Source organism: Poecile atricapillus, chromosome Z (genome assembly GCF_030490865.1).
Source record: "Poecile atricapillus isolate bPoeAtr1 chromosome Z, bPoeAtr1.hap1, whole genome shotgun sequence".
In the NCBI taxonomy this organism is placed as follows: Eukaryota; Metazoa; Chordata; class Aves; order Passeriformes; family Paridae; genus Poecile; species Poecile atricapillus.
Window position 1 is genome coordinate 15,998,424 of NC_081289.1, and position 7,702 is coordinate 16,006,125.

Below are 7,702 nucleotides of genomic sequence, written 5' to 3' on the forward strand. Positions count from 1 at the left end.
TTGATACTACTTGTAATCCAAATTTTATTTGTAGCTCCCTGATCTGTCTGAATAACAGAAGCTTATGTTTTTTATATTCAACAGGTAGAAGGCCAAGAAAAAAACTGGAATGCTTTAATCTGTTTTATGGCACTTTAACATAGTGCTGTTACACAATTCTGATAAGATTTCACACCTGCTGAGTGCACTCTAGATCTTTAGTTGCTTGATTCCAGTGGGGCACAGTAGTGAATCAAATGTTCAGAAAATGCTGCAGCATAGACAAAAATGTAATTTCTTGATAGGTGAAATGCAAATTTAAAAGGAGACACATATGGTCATACTTCATATGCAGCGTTCCACAGTTGAAATAAACAGTTAAGATCTTGGGTCTGCACACTCTTGAAAAATGCGACAACTCAGGAATTCATTTGGTTTGCTTCTGCAAGACCATTCAAAGAATTAACGTTTGGTCACCCAGTTGTTTCGTGCCATGCTCCATCTTTAGGAAATCATCATCAATATTTAAAAATACCTAATGACTGCACTGTCTTGGTCACGTTCTTGTCTTCCTGGTGATCGTGGCCTGACATCTAGGGAAAAGGAAAAATGGAAAAAATTCACAAAGGATTCCTTTAAAACCCTCTCACCCTTCACCTATCCCAAGCCTGATGTTGTCTGAATAGTAACACCAAGGGTTTTGCTCTTCCAAATGCTTGTGCAGTCTACTCTTAAAAACCTGGAAACATCTTGTATTCCCAACACATGGGAAGCCTGTTGTGTGAAATTCACCTCCTTTTGCTTGTCCTGAACCTGGTTCTGAGAGCATCTTGATGTGAATCCTGATTTTGTTACCAGCATAGACAATGAACTATCAATCCATGTACATCCTGCTAGTGCTACTCCTTTTTTTAATATCCTCTTCCTTCTCAGTTTTCTTTATTCCTAGCCTGGAAGCCATTCCATACCCTCTCATCAGTCATGTTGCCATGTTGCAATTTCTATTACATTTTTGGAAGGAAAGGAACCAGAATTTCACTATTCAAAGTGTGGACAAAACACGAATTTAACCAGGGGTATTTAATTTTTGCTTCATCTCTTAATCTAGAAGCGGAACACATCATTTTCTATGTCTCTTAAAACTAGGAAAAAGTTAAATGATGTCAACAAATAAGTAATATTAGTCCAATTTTAAAAATGAAGTGCCTTTTCAGGGTGTTCAAAACAGTCCAGCTCTGTTCCATACAGGCAACCACAGAGTGTTCTATATCCACACCCTTTCTGGGAAAGTTCTAGTTTATACTTTCCTGAAAGCCCAGATAACTTTCTTTATATTAATAGCATCTATGTCACAGGGAAATAATTTCTATTTCCATGTGTGTAGTCTAAGGAACAAAGCAACTCATTCAGCTCTACAAAATCAAGGAAATTGGTATAGTCACCTTACAGACTGTCAACTCATATCCTGAACATCTTAGCAACTCCCAGCAGCCTTTCCAAAATCAGGATTTTGCCAATTTTCAATACCATTGAAATTACTTCTTTCCTATGTAAGTAGTATTATTTTTTTAGCATGAATTTCTGGCTTGGCTGTGACTTTTGCAGGCAATTTGGAACCCACAGCATAGTTCTTCCTGGCATAGAGATACCAGATTCCTCAGGCAGGAGTTAAGGATGTGACAAATTTGATTCATTTTGTAAGCAATTAAAATATTTTTAGCTGAGTTCGCTTAAACAACATCATCTCTTAAAATACTATTCCTGGATTCTCCTTGGAAAAAATCCTTGGTGGACTTGCAAGAGACATATTTAGTACATGATCTTTGTTCCACAAACAAAGAAACATGGAAAGTCTGGAACAAAACAGTTAACAAATACACTAATTTATAATAACAACTATTTTTAATTAAGGAAGCTCAGTATTATTCCTCAGTTAGCACAGTCAGCACTGTCCTTTTTTTTAAAATTCCAGTGAAAAATGAGGACGACAATTTTTCCAGTCAATCCCAGGGATACAAAATAATATACTAAACAAAAAATACACGTGTTTTCTGGACATGTTATTTCTTAGTAAATATATTTGATCTGTTCTTACACTGGTTCAGTGGTGATCATATGCTGTTTTCTTCTTAGCAAAGATTCTCTGCAGATTCTTTGCTAAATCCACTGTTTTTTTCACATTATCCCAAGACATGGGAGATCACTGTGTGTTGCAAGCTTAACCACACAGTCTGTCTTCTTACTCAACTTTTGCTTCCTATATGGTGATCAAGTGCAGCTTTTCTGTCTGATATAAAGCTCTCAAAATAAATTAGGGGAAAAAAGAAAGTGGAACAAGATGTAAATAAAATGATGCAACTTGCTGTTACATTCTGTTCCCTGTTTTTCAACCCTAATGCATCTATTTTAGGGCCTGATACTGAAGTCCCAGGAATTATCCCAGTGAACACAGCTTCTGGAAGAGCCTAAAGAGAGGATGTTCTTGTTTGGAAGGGCTGGCTGGCATCACAGCATGGTGTAGCTGACACAGGAGAACCAAGGACAGCAGAACAGGCACAGGAGGCACAGAGACTGATCAGCCTGACTGGAATTGGAGCTGCCATGTTGTGTGATGTAACTCACAACACCACACTTCTGTCACAGGGCACAGTCTGGCTCTGGTCCCACAGAATGGGGCTGAAGTGACAAGCTCTCCCTTTTGATATCTCATAGTTTGATGATCAGTTGCAGGAGACTCAAAACCTGTGGTTCCAGAATCTATAGCTCAATATATGGAGCCAGCATGAGAGGTAAGAGGATGGATTACAAGGAAATGGGATAAATCACAGTGGGGGTGTGAAGAAGCACTTCTGGAACTATGAATGGTTTGTGCAAAAAGGACTGGTATAAGCTTAGACCATAAGTTTTGTGGTCATGTTCAGGCACTCCATTGCTAACATGAATGATCCAGCTGTACCTCAGAGGAGCTGCATGGAAGGGAGGAAAGTTTGGTGAGGGAAGAGATGAGAACAATGGTCAGAGACAACCTGAAAAAAACACAGGTCCAAGGATCAAGGAGTCTCAGGAGCAGGACTACTGCTTTCCATGGTGGAAGAGGCAAACACAGTGTAAAGGGATCACCAGAAAGAACTTGGGAAGCTTTTCTAACCCAAAGTTAAGCTAATCCAAGGTTAGGGAAGCACTACAAATCCTTAAGGGCTAAAAATCTTAAATCAGCTCTTCTCTCCTAAACTTTCACAAAATTCACAGAGCCATGAGTCTGGAAAAAAAGGAGATGATGGTGATGAAATCCCAGGGTTTAGGAAAGTACTTTGGTTATTTAATCTTTTCTACCCTGTTCCCCCACTGCTCTCGATTTCAATGGAATAATTAAAAGCCTGAAAAACTCCATCCTGAATACTCACACAGAGATGCAACCCCTGCTCGGCTGCATTCTTGATTTACATTTCCAGTCCTTTCACTCACTGTCTTCCAGCTCCATTGCCTAGAGCCTTCCTTGTTCCCTAAGTCCACTTAACAGTACCTGACTGTTCCTACTACCTTTCCCCAGCCACTGACAGCCTGGCAGAGGTTCTCCTCTGTTTCCAGGGTGTGTGAAGCATGTCCTTGTCATGCCTTTCATCACTGGTTCTTCATACTGAACAGGACAGGGGTGTTCTCAATTTTGTTTGCTGTTGGTTAACAGCAGAAGTCTCTTCTAGGTTTTTAATGCTAATCTGATCTTCAGTGACAAAGCTGCAGAAAAGGCACTTCTCCAACCTAGACAGCAACTACTCATCTTTGGTTCTGCTACACAAAGAGAGAAAACTCTTTGCTGAGCTAGATCTGTCAGCTCTTGAGGTCTGGGTATTTCTCACAAATCAATGAAATGCAGGAAAAGTCTTCAGGGTTAAAAATTATAGTTCTCAGTTTGGCAAAGGTCAGTTCTGAAATGAGCTGGCTTCGCAAATTGGCTTAGCTACCTTTAGTACCTAATGTGAAGCAGGAGATTCTAGGCAAAACATTTCAAAACCAAAGTGTAATTCTCATTTGAAATGGGAGTTTAAGAGCCAGTTTTTCCATGTCTCACACAATCACTATAAATATACAGAAAATTAACCCATTTTTAGGAGAAGATTAATTGTTTTGCTGGTGAGGTCTTGATAAACTATCAAGAATCAGTTTTCAGTCAACAGAAATATTGTGGGATCCCTGTCCATTTATCTGTCCTAGCTAGAAACACATCCACACACAGTCTGTAATTGAATCTGGCACATAAAGATGTAAGTGTACTGGCCTAACCCAGCAAAATCTCTGGCATTCTGAAGTTTTAATGTCAGTAAAGAACACGTACCTTCTCCCATTCATCCCAAAAGTGACCCTCTGAAGGTTTCCAGATGAAGCACTAACAGCTCTGACAGCCTCCCAAAAGCTTTGGCATTCCAGCAAGAGTTTTCAGAGGTTACTAAGGAGATGGACTGGTCAACCATTGCATCCATATGAAATTGAGACAATCACCCTGTGAAGACCAACCTACTAAATGGGATGACATTTTGGAGGCTCACCTGTGTTGCAGGCAGAGTTTACAGTGATGCTGACATCTGCCGAATTTAGCCTAGAGATTTGTTCAGCCAACATTTTATGACACTTTTCATAGTAAAAAAAAAAAAAAAAAAAAAAGGTAAAAATCCTGTAATTTCCTTTTTGCTCCTTTTCTTTGTGAAACTTACTTTTTTTGCTGTCCTTGTTCACTATCAAGGTAATTGCAAGCATAAATTCTGTAAGTAGCCTTTCTGCTTTTAATATACCACAACTGCATCCTGGAATATAATGATCTAAACAGTCTCCATCTGCAGAAGAGAAGAAAGTGATTTCAAGCTAACAAAATAGCTACAAACTTAATGCAGCCTCACACTTGTTTAGACTACTAATGAGGGAGAGCAGGGAAAGGAAAACAATTCTGTTCCATTCCACTTATCTTTCAGGCTTGGATCTTTAAACAAAAATAATCCAATTAATTGCCACAGCATGATGAAAATAGTTGGGTCTGATAAAAATGAGGCAGAACCCTAAAGAAAAAATGTATGTTTAAGGTTTTAATTTAGGCCAACAAAAGATCGGGTTTCCATGGACTGATTCCAGAGCCTTCTGTGCATTGTCCCTGAATGGGTCCAATGCCCCAGAGACAGAGCAGCCAGCTAGGGCATATTACACAGGACCAGTTGGACCAGTTGTGTCATGCTGCATCTCTCTGACTATCCTGTTGGATGGAATTCTTCTGGAGCCCTCAGGAGCACAGAGCTCTGTGCACCAATGGAAGCAGAGCGAGTAATTAATCCTGCAATGCTCGAGCCTACTGTGGAGAAAAGCCACAGGGGGCCCAGGGAAGAAAAGCTTTTTAAAACTGCATCAAACATCAAATCCCCAGAACTCTGTTCTTACCCTCCCAGCCACCAGTCATGGATCTGCCACGTTTTCCAGAAATTACTGCCGTTCAGAAGCATGGGCAATAAGCTGCCAGAAGGGTGTCAGTGGATCTGGGGCTGTCAAAGCCATTTCTCAGTCTCTCCAAAGGAACAGAATGTTAATCAAAGAACTAATTTTTCTCCTTCCACTCTAATTAGCCATGCATGACCACAGCTTGACCACCTGAGTTAACTCAAAACTGTGGAAAAAAAATCAGTGTACTCAGAAGGGTTACTGACCAAAGAGGGTAGCTATGGAAGGACATGAAGCAGTCAAATATCTGACCTGGTTTGATGAGGGTTAGAGCAAACAGTCAGATGATAAGGAGTGCATACAAAAAGGTGTAAGCATGGACAAAAACTCTCTAAATTTCTATGGCTTAACTATTCTCCTGTCTCCCTGGGACAGCAGCATTCCTTAGTAAAAAACATAGCTCCAAGGCTATTTCTAAAGAGAGTGCATATATTAGAGTTCTTCCACTAGCTGGAAATTTTTCAGCAGCTAAACTAACTAGGAAACCCTGCTTTTTAATGACTCCTGTTCTCCTTTCAGAGAATCTGTGACTGCCCCATCCCTGGCAGTGTTCAAGGCCAGGCCAGATAGGGCTGTGAGCATCCTGAGATAGTGAGAGGTGTCCCTGCCCATGGGAGGGGCTTCCAACCCAAACCATTCTGTACTTCTTTTCCATACAGACGTGGGGCACTGACACATAGAGCAACTGTAAAATCACAACTGAAACCTTTATTTCTCCACTCTAAGTATTGCCTACTAAGAAAACATCATGGCAGTGAACATGGAGAGGAAAAATATGTTGAAAGCAAACAGCAACCAAATTCTTCAGAGAAGCTGGAGAAATTTCTCATCAGAAGAAAATGTTTCAGAAGTGAAGAATCGGTCAAATAATTGAAGGGGGAAAATATCTTAACTCACTTCTCATAAACATTTGTTGCAATAAATAAGATCTGGAAGCATACACCAACAAGATAATAACATGAAAAAAGGCAAAAATACCACTACATCATGTTTACCTCCTAGCATAAATGGAATTACTCTCTAAATTCCCTTCTAGACCTGTCTGTGCCTGTGAACCTGAAGCATAGCAGCACTGGCTGGTAGGGACTCTGCAAATCATTATGTCCAAACACCCACTTGAGCTGGGGCTGTCACCAACTCTACAATGGGTTGTCTTATCTAGAAAGGTCCTGAGAACCTCCAAGGACATCTACTGCAGTGTTTTTCTATCCTGCAACCAAAAACATACCCTAATGTCCAATCTGGATTGCCCAGAACAGTTTGTGGCCTCCACATCTTCATATACCATCTCAAAGTGCTGGGAATTTGTCTCTTGACATATTTGTAGCTCCACTCCAAGCAGTTTTGTTTTCTTTCTAATGCATCATTTTTAAATTATTGTGCTACTTTACAAGATGCCAAAACTGCTGTGTGATCCTCTTTGTAATTGGCAGTGGGGAATGGGTCTCTACACAAGGAGTATTTGCTTATCCTGTGGCTGTTTGCAGGAGGAGCACATCCAGTGAGGTTCAGGGACATCAGTCAGAGAGAAGATAGTAGAAAAAGGAGATACAGAGGCATTTGTTTTTCTTTAGGATTAAATGCCTTCTTTTCATTTTGAGGCATTTGTATTCTATATAAAAAACTTACTAATCAACTGGTAAACATTTAAATCTCATAGCTGGGACTGTGAGTTACTTCTGCATCTGATAATCTTCAATCAGCAGTGACCATCAAGAGGTGTTGCTTCTTTACTATTCCCTGAAAGGGGCAGTGGCTGTAATCTAATTCAGCATATCTGAAAACTCATTTTTCTACAAGTAAGCCTATGGATACTATCAGAATCACACTGCTCTCAGCTTCTGTGATCACCTGGAAGCTTTCTGGAGAGCTCTAGGACTGATGCAATATATTCCTGTTAAACCATCTGGCTAAGAGATCTTTTTTTCCCCCTAGAAGTTGTACTGGAGCCTGAGTTTAGAGCTCTTGATGGCATACTGAATGTTGCATAGATTTAGTCAGGCCTTTTATTGCCTTTTATTGACCATTAGAGGTTTTCTGGCAATGGTATGCTGGCACTGAACTGCTGTCAATGTGTTTCTTAGGCTGCCCCTGAGGGTGGTTTTGCTCTCTAGTCTCATCTGATTTTGCTTTTTTAGATGATTTTTTGTTAGACAACATCAGTTGCTGCCTAAACAAGCACAAAACATACTTTGCAGTAAGCAGGTATTTAGGTGAAACATTTTGTGAAAGTGGACTTCACTGA